The sequence below is a fragment of the Phascolarctos cinereus genome, unplaced genomic scaffold (genome assembly GCF_003287225.1).
Source record: "Phascolarctos cinereus isolate Bilbo 61053 unplaced genomic scaffold, phaCin_HiC Scaffold_726;HRSCAF=1367, whole genome shotgun sequence".
NCBI classification, from domain to species: domain Eukaryota; kingdom Metazoa; phylum Chordata; class Mammalia; order Diprotodontia; family Phascolarctidae; genus Phascolarctos; species Phascolarctos cinereus.
In genome coordinates, this window is record NW_027556098.1 from 425,817,470 (window position 1) to 425,833,293 (window position 15,824).

The window sequence follows — 15,824 nt, forward strand, 5'->3', positions numbered from 1 at the left end:
AGTTCGACAATGGTAATTGGAAATTGTAAGCTGTTTTTAAGAAAAGGAGATACTTTTATGAAGAAGATGTTTTGATAAAATTGTTGATATTCTTTTAGAGGGCCTACTAAATTTCCTTTTGCAAACTAATTTGTTGCAATAATTTGATACTGATAACAGTTATGTCTGAATCTACTGTGAATTTTCTAAGTTTCATTCCTAGGTATGTTATGTCCTTGAATTGGACGTAAATGGGTACTTTCAGAGAAACAGAGTCAATGGTTAGAGCTTCAGGTAGCATAGAAAGGACACTGGTCTCAAGAATGTAGGTCTGAAAGTTCAGTGCCCCATTGTAAGTTTCTAAGGGGTGGATGTAGAAGTGAAAAAGATAGGACAGCTAAAACATCTTAGCAGATTCTGGAAGTTTTTGAGATTGAACATTAAGGAGTTTTTTTTACAATCTTGTCACTCCCCTCACCCACTCCCTCCCCTTGTCTCAAGGGGGCTTCTCTGTGTAAGGATTAAGAGAGTGTTTTACACCCCTACTTGCGAATTCACCTCCCCCCCCCATAGGAAGGAGGGGGAGGGGCAGCAGCTACAGCCTCGAAGAGGATGGGTCAAGGTAAAGAAACCAGCCCATCCTTCTATCGATAATTTTACATGGGGGCAGCTATGTGGTGCAGTGGATAGAGCACCGGCCCTGAAGTCAGGAGGACCTGAGTTCAAATCCAGCCTCAGACCAAACACTTGACACTTACTAGCTGTGTGACCCTGGGCAAGTCACTTAACCCCAATTGCCAAAAAACCCAAAAATAATAATAATAATAATAATTTTACATGATCTAGAAACACAGTTGTTGCCATCTGAAATTTACTGTTTATGTTACAGCTAAAACAATTTAGTTATCACTTATGAAAATTGTGAGATTGTTGGTTGTTGTTTTAATGCTAAAACTTAAAACTGGTAACTGATTACTCTGTGTGTTGAAAAAGAGCAGTCTAAGGACTGCCCCTGAGGGGCTAGTCAAAAAAAAAAAGCACAGCCCATAGAAATTCTAAAGTTAGAGAGGGATAGATAGGCTTGAGAAACAGAAAGGCAAGTCTATTTAGAGTAGCAACTTATGATCTTAATGGAAATTTGATTTTACTTAGGATGTTATTAGGAACTATAACATGTGTGGGAAGTTATGCAAGCTACTTAGAGCTCACTTTGGAGATGTTCCTTAATTAATGTGAAATTATAGTCACACCTGAAACTCTGATGAGGGGAATTTACTATCTAAGACCTTGGAATCTGTTAATGAACTATTATTTTGAGTCTAATTCCAGGTATAGTTAACAAAGAACTGATTGAGCCTACTGACCCATGACGTCAGCAACCTGCAAAGAGATTTGTGAGCTGCACCTATGAGCTGCAAAAAGGTGTTCTCATGGGAAGGTCTGGGAGAATGACTTTTCTGCATGGTTGAGGTAGGATTCTCCTGACTCAATTTCCCCACTATGACACCTGGCAGATTTTAAACCTGGCTCAATGCAGTTGGTTATTATATAACTTCTGCCTGGAGTTCACATGAATCTAGGAAAGCATTGTTCTCTTATTTTAGTTATGTTCTTTCATGGCAAATTCAGAATTAAGTATCTTCCTGTATAAGTTAGGATCCTTTAATTTCTCATAATGGTTATGATGAGGTCTGGAGGTTTTGGGGTACTGGGACTCCAAGGTCACAGCAGAAGGATCCCCTCTGAAGGAGTTCAGCCCAGATCTTTCAGCTGGGGGAGGGAAGTTTGTTGGAGATAGACCATATGGACCAGGTAATGCCCGTGGGGAGGAGTGGGCATGAGAAAGTCTCTGAATCTTACATGAACTAAAGTAACTTTGAGAAGAAGAGGAGGGGCTGGGAGGGGGGCTCTTGGGGAGAGTTCCTACTGGAGTGTCAAAGAGCTGAATAGACAATGGGGAGTGGATAATGGGGGGACCTGGGGGGAGGAAGTTTGAAAGGCATCCGAATAGGATCAAAAGGGGTGGGGCTGGGGTTTTCAAAGGATGATTAATTAGGAGCTGGGACCTTTAGACAGATGGGAGCCACATTCTTTTTGGGACAAGGGGGAGGGGTCTACTTGGACCCTTACCCCCATTGTTAAGGGATAATTAGTCCAGGAGATTGTGGAAGGAGGATATTATTCTGGTACTTAGTTAATACTTATGTGTCTCAGTTTGTTGCAATTAATGTTAAAAGAGGAATAGCTTATGGCTTTTCTTGTAAATACCTTAAAGGAAGCATTTATTTTAATTAAGGATTATTTATTTGTACATGACTAGAAGTTGGGATTGTTTTGGTATTTGATGTGTGCTGGTTTTAAATTATGTACTATGTATTGGAGTGTGTTATTAATTCCTTAGTGGAATCTCATCCTCCTGATGGGGTATATGAATAGGAATGAATAATGAATTAATGCAAGGTATAAAACTAGAAGTAATGCAGAGCGTAAGACTAGGTTCTAATTTTTTTTTTTAATTTGAGCATCCTGAAACATGACAAGTGGACAAAGTTCCAATTTTGATCTAGTAATGGTGAAGACATAGGGTTTGAGTTAATTTTCATTATTTGCCCTGGTTATTGGGAAGGTTATTTAAAATTGTGTTGAGATCAATCTTGTAGGACAGTGGATACAAGAAGGAGGATCTCTGCAGGAGGAGAGTGAGAGTCTGCTGGACACTGTTTGAACAGCAGTTAGATAAGAACACTTCACCAGATGATGCACAGTGTCAGACAGTGGTATGAGAAGAGACTTCTGAAGCTTTAAATGGGCAATTTATCAATACTTTTGGACCTCTTGATAATCATTTGAGATCAATTGAGCCCCAATAAGGGCCAAAAACCTGAATTAATCTTTTTCTCTCTGAGTGAACTAAAAACACCCCTTCCTGTGTCAGCAAATTTCAGGACCAGGTGGAGCTCACCAACATTCTTCCTGTTTGTCAGCACTGAGCCCAGGATGTCTGGGACCAAACACTCTCTTGATTAATGAGACTTTTCCTTGTTTTGTATCCTATAGACATATGTTATGTAGAGGAAACACATATCCTGGATCTATAATGTTGATTGATACTTTGACATTCTTCTATTGTATTTACAATGTATGCAATTGGGTAACTTCCTTTTTTTATGTTGTGTGTTAGGAAACATATGGAGGCTATACCTTTTTTTTTTTTTGTAACACAGACATCCTGAGTCTGATCATTCTAAACTGTATAAAACCCCTCTCATTTTGCTTAATCTCCGAGTCAGAATCACATTCTGGCTTCCATGTTAACATGATTTGCTAACTGAAAGCGAATAAACTGTATAATCATGTATCACCTAACTTGTTTGCCTTCTTTAACCACATTTTCAGGTTAACACTCTATATCTGTAAGGTGTAATGTTTGTGAGGAGGCTTCAAATTGTAAGAAATGAGAAGGGGGAATTGTGAGAGATGAACTCTCAGAAGTGAGGCCTCCTCAAAGGTCAATAATTCTTGATTATTACTTTCAAAATCCTCCCCCCCTCAGACCCTGTTTTTAAGCACATAACAGAAAGAATAAGCCCTGCCCCCCAACCTGAGCTGTTTGCCCTTGGCTTCCAGCCTCTTTTCTCGTCCCTGGGATAGGGGAAAAAGGGGGGGTTGGGAGGATTTTGGTTTCCTAGGAATTGCCTAGCTCTTGGGAATTTGGCCCTAAATCCCCTCCTGATACCTCAGCATCAGGTTATTGAAGGGGAGTACATGTGCTTGGAGTGGCTATGCCCTGATTCCTTGTCTTTGAATTTCTCACCTGGAGTGTGGGCCAGCCTCCCAGTTAAGGGGATTAAGGGATAGTGGTGGGTGGGGACTTGTTTGCATTAGGGTTTATACTCCCTCTCCTTTTGTGTCCTCCTATGTGAGGAGCAGACAGTGGTCTCAAGAGATTGTAATAAAGGTAACTTTTGCCTTCCATCTTGAGAAGTCTCTGAGTTTAATTTGTGTTAGGGTCGCTGTCCCACACAAGGCTAACTTTTTCCAGCAGCTATGAGGGCCTCATCTAAATCTGCCCAGTAACTGGGAAGCTCTGTCAGATAACAAAATCCTTGCTTCCTTAGCCCACCCTCTTTGTATGTGGTTAGATCTCATCCTTAAATTGGACCCAGCACATTTGCTTCACCTTCCTGACACTCTTTTCCCTGCCATTAACCACTCACTAGGAACTCTTGGCTAAGTGCCCAAAAATTGTGCATAAAAACAGGCCCTAGACCCTCTGCAAGTTGCTAGTCCTCCTTCCAGGGCCAGCCTACTTCTTTGGTGTCAATAAAGCTCCCAATGGTTACAAAGAAGGTGTAAGTGAATTCTCTCACACCTAAACCACCCCTCCCAACTCTAAACCTCAGGGAGGGACAGGTAAGATTCTCCTCTGGCTTCTCATCTAAGGAGTGTATAAATTTTCACATCCTATGAGGCAGGTTGCAGTCAGGTGAGGTTAATATTAACCAATAGTTTTAAGAGAAATAAGAAGAAAGTTAAAATTTGCACAACTGTAGGAAGAGCCCAGGTGGTTAGCAGGTTGTCTCTCATTAAACTGTGAGCTCCCTAAGGGTGGGGACTGGTTTGGTTTGCTGGCCTGGTAGGGGGGGAAGGTCTGGGTGTTTTTTTGCTTTTTTTTTTGTCTTTTTGCCTTTCTTTGTATATTCAGCCACTTGATCTCTGAAACTTTTTTCCTTAAGGACCAACTTAACCCCAAATCCATCTGACTCTCCCTCCTTTGCCAATGATAGGTCTCAGGCCAAGCCTTGATTGGCCACTCTTTGGACCCTGAGGCTCACAGTGAATGTAAGCAGCAATTGTTTCTGTTTTGGCCAAAAACCCTGAGGGTCTTCCCCTCCCAGATTGATTTTTTTTTGCTTTTTGATGAGGCAATTGGGGTTAAGTGACTTGCCCAGGGTCATACAGCTAGTGTCAACTGTCTAAGTCCAAATTTGAACTCAAGTCCTCCTGACTCCAAGGCCAGATCTCTATTGTGGTGCCACCTAGCTGCCACAGTGATTTTTTTTTACTAGATAAAAAGGCCATTCTCTGCCTCATTTCTTATTTGCCTTAATCACTGAATCAGCATTGCCTCAGTCACACTGCGACATGTTGAAGACCTTAGCATAAAAAGGCCAAGGTCCCCCACTGCATCCTGAGTCATCTCCAGTCATCTTGATCTGTATCTTCCCACTCAGATGGCTACAGGGGAGAGAGTGAGGCTGGTGGCTTTTCACTGCCCTGCCTCACTTAAATCCAATTCACTTACAAGTCATGGCCTCAGCTTCCTGAAGTCAAGGTCCTGTGGGAGAACAAAGGACAAACAACAACAATGACAACATTAAACTGCAGAAGGAAATAAATGAATGTAAGGAGAGAAAAGAATAGCAGTATAAGAAGAGTAGAATTAGTACAGAAATAGTAAAATTTATAGTAATAATACCTGATATTCATAGAGTGCCTACTATGTTCCAAGTAATTTACAAATATTATCTTATTTGATCCTCAGAACCCTGGCAAAGGGTTCTATTATTATCCTCACTTTACAGATAAGGAGACTGAGGCAAATAGAAGAATGGCAACTTACCCAGTATCACCCAGGGAAAAGTGTCTGAGGCTGGATTTGAACTCTGCTCTTCCTGACTCCACTCATAGTCTTCTGTCCATTGTGCCACCTGGCTGCCTTATGGTGGAAAACAACTTTGCACCAGAGTGGATGCTTCAAATAGAGGACAGAAGAAGATAAGAGACTTTTAAGATAGTGTTCCAGTGAGTCATCGGGGAATGGGATGGATGGAAGAATAGGTGGGCTGAGGAATGGAGATCAGGCCACTCCAATGATTAATCACTAGGGTTGATTCCATTCTCTTCCCCCACCTAGTTTATGTTTCTAAGGATTGAGGCAGAAGCAAAGAGAAAAGGTCAGAGATATCATGGAGAAAATGTAATTATGGAATGAACTCAACTGTAAAAATAGAGGAGAGTAGCAGAATACATTAGAAAGCAGAATTCACCATGTTGTGTAAAACAAACACCCTTCACACAAAGATTCACACAGCCTTCAAATGGAAGGATAACATTCTGTAATACCTTTGGAACTTGGTCCCTAAACTCCCTCCACCACATGCCCTTTGACTCCATGATAACCACTAGACCTATACACTAAAGAGTTAAATGACCCATATACACAATGTGAAATTACAGTGGACGTTTGTTGTTGCTGCAAAGATCTGGAAACAGATGGTTCCTGTACATTGGGAAATGACTGAAGAAATGATGGTCTAAGAATATAATGGAAGATTATGGAGCCATCCTGTTTTCCTTCCTTTTGAAAGTGGACCAAAATAACATCACTACCCCAGAGTCAAGTTTGAGTGTGTGCGCCTGTGGCTAATCAGACCAATATAAGCTCGGAATATTCTACCACAGGTTGGACACAAATACTCCTTGTGAACCTTTGGGGTGGATTCTCTAAGTCAGCAGATCTTGTGTTTCTCTTGAGCTACTTCAATTCTGCTTTGCTCCTAGAGCACAGCACCTTTTCTGATGTGGGCACACCTTGCTAAGTGGTCCTGTGCCAGGGTCTCACATGTCATACAATCAATTCCAAAGTTCTTAAGAGAGACCTTGAGAGTGTCCTTGTATCTCTTCTTCTGACCACCATGTGAACATTTGCTCTGGTGAGTTATCCATAAAATAGTGTTTTTGGCTTACATTGGGGCATTCAAACAACATGGCCAGCCCATCAGAGTTAAACTCTCTAAAGCAGAGTTTGAATGCTTGGAACTTTAGTTTGAGAAAGGACCTCAGTGTCTGGTATCTTATCCTGCCAGGTGATCTTCAAAATCTTCCTGAGACAATTAAATGGAAGTGATTCAGTTTCCTGGCATGGTACTGGTATATTATCCAGCTTTCACAGACATACAACAATGAGGTCAACACAACAGCTCTGTAGACATTCAGTTTGGTAGTCAGTCTAATACCTCTTCTCTCCCACACTTTCCTTCAGAGCCTCCCAAACATGAAGCTGGCTCTGGCAATGTGTGGGTCAACCTCACTATCAATGTGTGCATCCTTGGAAAGTACACTATCAAGGTAAATGAACTTATCCCCACCATTCAAAACTTCTCCTTTTGCTGTAAACGATGGTTCCACATGTGGATGGTATGGTGCTGGCTGATGGAGCACCTGTGTTTTCTTGGTGTGAATTGTTAGGCCAAAATTAGCACAAGCAGGAGATTATTGATCCGTGCTTTGTTACTTCTCAGCCTCAGAGGCTGCATGGAGCACGCAATCATATGCAAACAGAAAATCATGCCCCAACACTGCCCCCACCTTAGTCTTGGCTTGTAGTGTCTTCAAGTTGAAGAATTTACCATCAGTGAGGTAACTGATCTTAATGCCATGTTCATCCTCATTGAAGCTGTTTGATGACATGTTGCGGATCTGTAAGGATGTAGAGGGCCACAGGCTGTTCATGAGGTCTCACTGACTAGACGAAGGCCCCTCTCAGGTGCTGATCTTTGAGCAAAGGTTGCCTGGTTCGGTACTCCATTGTATGGATCTTTAACAATCTTTAACTCTCCTAGTTATTGTATGGTCATTAGCAGTCTATTCCGGGATTGGAGTCAGATAAGTGCACAGGACTTGCACACTGTCCCTGAGAACAGCATGGGCTATACCTCATTGTAACTTGAGAAAGAGTTCCTGTTATTTTACTGTATAAGTAAGTGCTTTGCTAAAAATAAACAGAGTTGCTTCCATTTTGTCTCCTGCCTCATCAATCCGCATTCGAGATAGAAGGTTAAGCTGGCTTTATCCCTTCAAAGTTAGTATAGGATCCTTGCTCTAGTGGCAAGCTGAATTACTTGTGCAGAACAAAGTGGCACCCAACGTGGGGCTCCCTTTTGTAGTCTGAAGACTGAAGGGCAGGCAGTGGAGGAAGCTGAGAAACCCACAATTCACAACGTGGGACCCCTTTTAGCCTGAAAAGTGAAGGGCTGGGCTGGAGAGAAGGGAGAAATCACCCCACGGTCAGGACACCAAGGTCTTTGGGAAGCTAGGCAGCCTCCTTGTGAGAGGTCTCCAAATCGTATCCCGTGGCACAAAACTATGGAGAGGTAAGATACAGTCTTAACATGAGGCAAAATCTCTCTCAGATATGCAACAGAATGTTAGAGTAATATATAAAGTGATTGAGGAATAGGGGTGCTAGGTAACTCCTAAGAAAATAAGAGAGTTTCTAGATATTATTGATATAACATCTCCATGGAACCCCAGAGAAGGGAGTTTAGATTTAGAACAATGGAAAATAGTGGGAGAACAATTAACAGAATTTTATAACACCAAACGCCCAAAATCAGTTCCTCTGGATACTTTCACTATCTATAATCTTATAAAAATGGGCTTGTAGGAGCTGTGAGAACAAAGGAAGCTCCTGCCATGTGCCATGAGAAATTTCAAAAATCCCCAAGGGGAAGTAGAAAAGAAAAGTGTAGTCACAGCACTATATTGTGGACATTGTGGAGCATTACAAAGTGAAAAAGTTTCCTTTTATGAAAACCAAAACCTTAAGAAACATTTTGCCTGGTTTTAGAATACCATGAAAAGAAAAGATAAATTAAAATAAAAATAGTATTATTTCATTTGTGTAGGGAATTTCTGACAAGTTTCTCACTTTTGGATTTTCCCTGTCATTTTGTTCTATGTTTGTCTGTGTCTGTGTGAGTGATGGTCTGTGATTAATGTCTGTGATTTGTTTAATCTTTTACTGCAAGGCAGCCAAGGGCTGCAACTGGATTTTGAAATGCTGTTAGTGACTTTCTCCCCTTCCCCCTCCCTAATACCAGCCGCATTTCCTGGGAGCAGGTGGATGGGGGAGAGAATGGGAGAAAAAGTACTTCATTATTTAGGTTATATAATTTGATAAAAGGCGAGAAAGTTTAAGCATACAGGAATAAGAAAAGTATGGATAGAAAGACTAGTATAATCTGTTTACATGAATAGCAGGAATAGATGATTTGAGAATAAAAGATTTGGAAACTTTTGGAGAAAAAAATCTCTTTCTTTTTTGCATTCTAAAGCTCTGGCCAAAGCTTTGGGTGTAAGATTGAAAGATTATGTTTAAAATATTCTCTTCCTTTCTCTCGAATTCCAACCCTGGCCAGGTTGGGGTGAGGGAGAAAAGAAGGAGAAGGAGTTTTCCTCTTCAAATCAAAAAGAAAAGTTTTTAAGTATTGGAACACAATCTAAAGATAATTTATTTCATTCACATTAGTAATATGTATGTTTCAAGTTTTAAAAATCTAGTCTCATTACAAATTGGTACACTTTTATGTGTTATGTCAAGCAATTTTTAACAATTTTGATGTTATTAAAACGTGAAGTATAAGAAACTGAAAGGTAGTCAGATAACAATTACCAAAATTGTTAACTAAGTTATTTGAAGTTAGTGTTTTAAAGCTAAGACCTAGAATTCTTAATTATTTCTGAGTGAAAAGGAGGGACACAAGGCAATTCCCTTAACTTTGTAAGCTTGCCAAAAGCTCCTACCAACTGTGTCAAGGTCATCTGCTCTAAGAATTTGTTTATGTTATTGAGTTCCTAAACAATTCATTTAGCTTACTGAGAAATTGCAACTTTATATAAATGATTGCTAATAATTGGCTTTTTCACCAAGACAAGTTTAAATGTGGGAAAGGATGTTAAGTAAAATTTCTTATATATGTGAGTCCTAGTAAATCTTTATTGATTATTGCACTTCTATGAAAATAATTAACTGTATCTGGCTTTAAGCCATAATCACTGAAACTTACTGCTTGAGGTTAAAGACTCTTAGAACTATAATTAACTTTGTTTTGACTTTGAATTTGGATATGGTTGTCTCATTAAATCAGTATTTCCCATTTTCCCTATTATGATCCTTTAAGGAGGAATGTTTCTTACCATGTGCCGAAATTTTGTTCATCACACTATTAAACTTGTTAGTCAGAAATGTTCCCAGACAAAAATAATTCATTGTATGGATGATAAACTTTGCAGTTGTCCTACTACCACCAAATTTCCCTATTAAAGCCCAAGTTTTACCAAGATTTTCAGTCAACAAGCCTTTCAGTCTCATAGATTTATAATTACCCCTGAAAGGGTACAGAGGGTGTCACCCTTTGCTTACTTTGGGTGTATTGTTCTGCAGTCTGCAGGTATACCACCAAAATGTTACAAATTAATCAAGATTCCTTGATAATTTTTAATAATTTTCACATGACTTTTAAGGATATAATTACTTTTAGCTTGCCTAATAAATCACCACTAATCAATTATTTTAAGATAAAGTTAAACCACTAAGGATAACAGATAGCTAAAACTCAATTCATTTCACCCTAATTTGTGGGCGCTATATTTTACATTTACTGAGAGCTGTTATTTTCTCCCGCCCACTGTTTGTGCTTTTTCTATCCATAAAACTGACAAAATACAAAGTGAAATCCATGAACTTGTTTGGGTTCCTTAAAATTCACCTGTTTTTATTATTGCAAAGAAGTCAGGAAAATTAACGATGCTTTATGACTTCCTAGCCTTTGATAGTTATTGATTTAAAAGATTGCCTTTTTACTATTCCATTACAAAAAGCTAAAAATGATACATTACATGGATGACATTTTATGTGCTCATCCAATCCTGAAGTGTTGGAAGAAATCTTGTTAAAAATACAAAATTTGTTGCAAAGTCATGAGCTTCAAACAGCCCCAGAAAAAATTCAAAAACTTCCTCCATATCAATATTTAGGTCACCAGATACTTCAAGAAAAAATAGTTCCACATCCTCCAAAAACAGACCCATGAAAGTTGAAAACACTTAATGATTTTACCTTTATGTGATTGCCTTAGAGGTGATCCTCAATTAGATCCCTGAGGCGAAACACACATTGCTGTATTCAGGAACAAGTAGTTGAAGCACACACAAACAGGATTGACATGCACGAAAGTGTGGAGGCTTCTATATTTAACACTCCAAATTCTCCAACAGCAGTGATACATCTGAAACACAGGCTTTTTAGAATGAGTATATTTACCATCTCAGCCAAAAATACTTTAAGTAATTAATGTTGTGTGGCACACATCCGGAAGTCATATACCTTCCATTTCCTCAACAAGCTATAGAAAAGGCAATACAAAAGTTGCCTAATTGGCAAATACATGTAAATTTGACACTTGTTTTTGGAAAACCTTTTACATATCGTGCAATCTTTGAGAATTGGCCTTGGATACAACCCACACTCACAGCAGGTGAACCCGTACATGGGATTAATGTCTTTACTGATGACACTAAGATGAATAAGGCCCCTATCTGGTGCCCTAAAAGAAAGGAGTTACATGTGATTGAAACACCCTTTATATCCACACAACAGAATGAATTATATGCTGTCTATTGTGCATTTCAAAAATATGAGGAGCCAATGAATATTATCTGAGATAGTAAATATGTTGAAGGAATTCTAAAACATTTAGAGACTGCTGTAATAAAACATACTGGTGACAATATATGTCAGCTGCTTAATGATATACAACTTATGATACAGAATAGGACAGAAATTATTTTATGTTTTGCATGTTCGTTCCCACACTCTTGCCTGAGGACCAATTTTTGAAGGTAATGATATTGTTGATAGGTCTTTAACAATGAATGTGGAAATAGCAAGGAATAGTCATAATAAGTTACATTTATCTGCTAGGTCTTTAAGAACTTTATATGGCATAACAAAATCACAAGCATGTGAAATTGTTAAGCACTGTGCTATTGTGTGCCTTTTCAACCCCCTTTCCATGTTGATGTCCATAACCCCAAGGGACTTACACCTAACACCTTATGGCAAATGGATGTTACTCATTATTCTCCTTTTGGAAGACAAAAATATGTTCATGTTTCTATTGATACTTATTCAGGCTTTATTTTTGCTACTGCTCAAGTGGGTGAGGCTGTTGGCAATGTTGTTAATCACTTGCTTCATTGTTTTTCCTTCGCTGGCCCACCCCAATGCTTAAAGACTGATAATGGTCCTGCATATATTTCTAAAGGTTTTTAAAAGTTTTGTACTGAGTTCTCTATTAGTCACACTACTGGCCTTCCCTATAATCCTCGTGGTCAGGCCATAGTTGAACGTGCCAATCGTACCTTGAAAATGGTGCTCCAAAAACAAAAAGGGGGAGCTAAGGGATCCCCTTGGCATCAATTGAACACTGCACTCTACACTATAAATTATTTAAAATTCGATAGTTGTAACCTCTCTCCTGCAATGAAATATCTGGCAGGAAATGACAACAGTACTAGTGACACCACTAAATCAAACAGATTCCTTTCTCCTAAACATAATATGAAAGTTATGTGGAGAGATGTTGACGGTGTCTGGCAGGGTCCAGGGCAAGTGCTAACCTGGGGGCAAGGGTTTGTTCTTATTTTCACAGGTGATGGAGAACTTTGGGTCAGAACAAAGGATGTCTGCATTATCCATTCAGAAGGGACAAGGCAAGCAGAAGAGAAAACACAGGCCGGCCAGGAAATTGAAGGAGCCGAAAGAATAAGAAGGCACTACAAGAACTTTTAACCAAGCTGTGCCTCTTGTCGTTATCGTCAGCAGGGATACAGAATACAGCAGCAGCAGAGACAGGAAATACAACACGATGGGCCTTTGTGACAAAACCACCATGGCCCAGACTAGTTACATGGGGAGAGACAATACCTGAGGTCATTCTGCAAGGAAATGCCTCCACAGGTTTTGGCAAGGAATTTCATTTCATATCACCTAAGAACCGGTCTCAACACACTGTAAAAATGAACTTTACTGGTGTGGCTTTGGTGCTGCCTATTTGTGTTACAAAGGGCAATGACACCAAAGACTCCACGTGTTTACAGTTATTTAATGTCACCACCTGTTTTGATGGGTATGTCTTTTCTCAATTTTATAAGGTTACTTACACGGGCATCTTGGGGTCACAGTGTGTTAATGCCATACCTGTCAGACGTCCAAGTAATTCAAAGCCATGCTATCATGTGACACCGATTAGCAAGAGCTTAGGGTATCCTCCTTGGTTACCCTATCATACTTCAGAACATCATTGTGTTGTGTTACAAAAGAATTTTACCTTACAATCCTGGCACAATTATACTAGGGAGAAAAACAACCATACTTGGGCTTTTGGTGGGTTTCCATTTCCTCCCTTCAGACAGAGGGGTTGAAAATCAGTGGAAGGCGTGGGCAGCCTTAGGTCCCATAAACGAATTTGCAAAGGACCTTCCATGATAATATGACAATGCGAGCTTGTTTGACTGGTAATCATGCATTTATGTGGAAAAGAGCACAGAATGTTAATATAATGGCCGTGCATTCAGGGGAATATAATGTCACTTGTATTAACTGCAGGATGTCTGAATGTATAGGAACCAAGATTAGAGACCAAATTATTTTGTTATTACACAATAAAAGTTTGCCTTGGTGCCTGTGAGAAGCAAAGATTGGTATGAGTCACATTCTGATCATATTTTTGGAATAATAGACCAAAGTAATCAATTAGCAGTTGCTAGGAAAAAGAGATGTATTTCATGTGTAGTATTAGGAATTGTTTCACTTATAGCTATCATAACTGCTTATGTATCTTTATCTCAATCTATATCTATCGCAAGAAATGAAATGATTCAAGCTGATTTTATGAATCAATTAGCTCACAATGTATCTAAAGGTTTTGAAACACAAAAAAGGATAGATGATGAATTTTATTATATACTTGACGGAATGCAGGAAAACATTATCGAAATAGGTGATGAATTGGATATTTTAGAATATAGAACACGTTTGAAATGTGATTATAGGTATGAATTCATTTGCCTTACCAATGTTAAATACAATAAATCCCAAAGGGATTGGCAAAGAATACATAGACATCTAAATGGGCTGTTTGGGAATTCTACTATTGCAGTGGATATTGATGACTTATGCAAAATTGCTAAAGATATTGCAAGGGCGGCTGACAAGGATTTGATGCCAGATAAAACTGCCCAACATATACCTGATTGGCTAGATAAACTCCATAACCCTTTTGATAACCTTGGACATTGGCTTATGTCTCTACTGTCTTGTTTGTTGCCACTATGTTTGCTATTGCTGGCCATGCTGTGTTTTGGACTGTGTTTGCTCAGGTGTATAGCTAATCAGATAAAGGACTTTGGGACTGAGCTTCATATGCTCTGTCTCCGTCAAAAACAAATAGGGGGAGTGGTTGGGGATCTGTAAGGATGTAGAGGGCCACAGGCTGTTCATGAGGTCTCACTGACTGGGCGAAGGTCCCTCTCAGGTGCTGATCTTTAAGCAAAGGTGGCCTGGTTCAGTGCTCCATTGTATGGATCTTTAACAGTCTTTAACTCCCCTAGTTATTGTATGGTCATTAGCAGTCTATTCTGGGATTGGAGTCAGATAAGTGCACAGGACCTGCATGCACTGTCCTTGAGCACAGCCTGGGCTATAGTCATTGAACCTTGAGAAAGAGTTCCTGTTATTTTACTATATAAGTAAGTTCTTTGCTAAAAATAAATGGAGTTGCTTCCATCTTGTCTCCCACCTCATCAATGCACATTCGAGATAGAAGGTTAAGCTGGCCTTATCCCTTCAAAGTTAGTATAGGATCCTTGCTCTAGTGGCGAGCTGAATTAGTTGTGCACAATTACATGACTGAAAACATCATGCTAAAAAGCACAAAAGCAAGCTCACATCCTTGTTTCACTCCATTGGTTACTGGGAAGGCTTGAGAGTATCATTCCTGCTCAAGCGTGTCATCATGAAATTGGCGAACGATACTGATGAACTTCTCGAGGCAACCAAATTTTGACACAATTTTCCATAAGTCCTCATGACTGACAGTATTGAAGGCCTTAGATATATCTACAAATGTTGAGTACACACCTCTGTTCTACCCTTGGCGTTTCTCCTGGAGTTGTCTGGCAGCAAGCACCATATCCAGCGTTCTTTGGTCCTTTCTGAAGTCACACTGGCTCTCAGGTAGATGACCATGTTCCAGGTGAAGGATTAGCCTATTAAGGAGAACTATGGCAAGAATTTTGCCAGCAATGACTATGAAATAAGAGGACCTTCAACCCCTCCTTTCCCACTGCCTGCTCCCCCTCCCCAGTCACTGTCACAGGACAATCTATTTCCTTTACCTTGTTAGACATAGATAGGTGGCACAGTGGGTGGAGCTCCAGCCTTGGAGTCAGGAGGACCTTAGTTCAAATTCAGCCTCAGATACTTGACACTAGCTGTGTGACCCTGGGCAAGTCAACCCTGATTGCCTCACCAAAAAGCAAAATAATAATAATGAAATAATAAAGTACAGCTAGTAGAACATCAAATGGAGTAAGTTATGGGGCCATAAGAAATGATGAAAGGCACAGTGTGAGAGAACCTGGAGAGGGTTGTCTGAAGCGATGTAGAAAAAAGTGAGCAAAAGCAGAAGTGTTTATACTATAGTGAAACTGAGCAGTCCAATGAACAACTATGACTCCACAGCAGGAGTTAGGGTTAACTTTCCCTAACCTTCACTTTCCATTGTGTCCTTTCCTTTCTATTCTTTTCAGATCTTGAAGACATAATGGACCCATTCCCAGACCTTCTAATTATTTTTATCACCCCTGATGACAGGTTTCAGAGGGAATAGGTATCATTTCCCCATATTAGAATGTAAGCAGTTAATCCTTGTTTTTGTCTTTAATGATTTATTTATATTTCTCTTTTTTATCTTTCCCTTTACTCTCGTCTTTGAACT